Source organism: Orycteropus afer, unplaced genomic scaffold, assembly GCF_000298275.1.
Source record: "Orycteropus afer afer isolate SDZICR_OR568_19922 unplaced genomic scaffold, OryAfe1.0 scaffold00138, whole genome shotgun sequence".
NCBI classification, from domain to species: Eukaryota; Metazoa; Chordata; class Mammalia; order Tubulidentata; family Orycteropodidae; genus Orycteropus; species Orycteropus afer.
In genome coordinates this window covers 7,329,303-7,331,395 of record NW_006921725.1, presented here as the reverse complement: position 1 = coordinate 7,331,395, position 2,093 = coordinate 7,329,303, and positions in this window count along the sequence as shown.

Below are 2,093 nucleotides of genomic sequence, written 5' to 3'. Positions count from 1 at the left end.
ATATGGAAAAACCAATCACTAATTTTAAATGGAAAGAAAAAGACCTCATATAAGCAAAGCACTACTGAAGAAGAACAAAGTAGGTCTTACACTCCCAGATCTCAAAACCTATTATACAACCACAGTAGTCAAAACAGCCTGGTATTGGCACAACAGACACATAGACCAGTGGAATAGAATTAAGAACCCAGAGACTTATGGTCAGCTGATCTTTGACAAAGGGCAGAAATCCATTAAATGGGGAAGAGATCCTCTCTTTCACAAATGGCACTAGCAAAACTGGTTACCCATTTGCAAAAAAAATAACACAAGATTCCTATCTCACACCATATACAAAAACTAACTAACTACAGATGTATCAATGACTTAAATGTGAAACAAACTACAAAGTTCCTCAAGGAAAAAACAGGGGCAAATTTAGGGGCCCTAATTTATGGCATAATAGACTATCAGGCATCACTCAAAATGCACAAACAGCCGAAGATAAACTAGATAATTAGGACTTTCTAAAAATTAAATTTTTATGTGCTTCAAAAGACTTTTCCAAAAGAGTAAAAAGAGAACCTACAAACTGGGGGAAAATATTTGGCAATGACCTACAATCACTTACATGGGACATATCTCTAAAATTTATAGAAAACTCCAACACCTCAACAACAAAAAGACAAACAACTCAATTAAAAAATGGGCAGAAGACATGAAAAGACACTTCACCAAAGAAGATATTCAAGAACAAACACATGAAGAAATGTTTACAATCATTAGCCATTAAAAACTAACTCACTGCCATCAAGTGGATCCTGACTCAGAGCGACCCCTCCTTAGGTTTCCAAGGCAGTTTCTCCACAGAAATAGATTGCCTGGAAGTAGATTGCCCAATCTTCCTTCCAAGGAGTGGCTGGTGGGTTTGAATTGCCAGCCTTCTGGTTAGCAGTCAAATGCCTTAAGCACTATGCCATGCAAATCAAAACAACGAGGTACCATCTCACCCCAACATAAATGGCAAAGTTCAACAAGACAGAAAATAACAAAAACTGGTGAGGATGTAGAGCTCATACACTGCTGGTGGGACTGTAAAATGTTACAACCACTGCGGAAAGCCGTATGACAATTCCTTTAAAAGTTGGAAAGAGAAATACTATTTGATCCAGAAATCCCATTAAAAAGAAAAACTCACTGCCGTCAAGTCAGGTCCAATTCATAGCGACCCCTCCTTGGGTTTCAGAGGCAGTATCACTACGTTAGAATATTGCCCAACCTTCCTTCCAAGGAGTGGTTGGTGGGTTTGAACCGCCAATCTTCTGGTTAGCAGTCAAATGCGTTAGGCACTATGCCACCAGAGCTCCCAGCAATCCCATTACTTAGGTATATATCCTAAAGAAATGAGAGTCAAGACAGAAACAGATATATGCACACCCATGTTCATCATCACAGCACTATTCACAATAGCAGAGAGGGAAACAATCTAAGTGCTCCTCGACAGAAGAATGGATAACAAAACTATGGTACATACACACAATGGAATACTATGCACTAAAGAATAATCTGCAAAACACCACATAACATGGATGAACTTCAAGGATATTATGCTGAGTGAGGTAAGTCAATCACAGAAGAACAAATTATAAAAAATCAAGGAGAGGTTTATATAAGAAGAAAACTTTGTCGGTTACCAGGGATGGAAGGGGAGGGGTGGCAACACTGCTAGATAGGTAGAGTCAACTGTTGATTTGGATGAAAGGAAGGGCAATGTACCAAAAGTAAGTGATCAACATGGTGGAACTGAGAAAGAAGAAGACACAGAGAGGTACACAGGAGGTACAGACAAGAAAGATGAATCTTTTGCAAGTACAGTACTGCATTATCAGTGATGGCAAGCACTTATCTACAGGTGGATAGATAGGTGGACATGGTGAATGATCAGGTACATCTAGCCAGTGGGGAGTGTGCCCATGACCATGTATAGGGTTGGCAATGATGTCTCTACATATATATTTGTATGTGCTATGAGAATGTCTGGGTGTACAGTAGAGCTGACCGGGGACAAGGTTGTGGTGGCTTCTTGGCCACAGCCACCTACCCAGGAGTAAGTA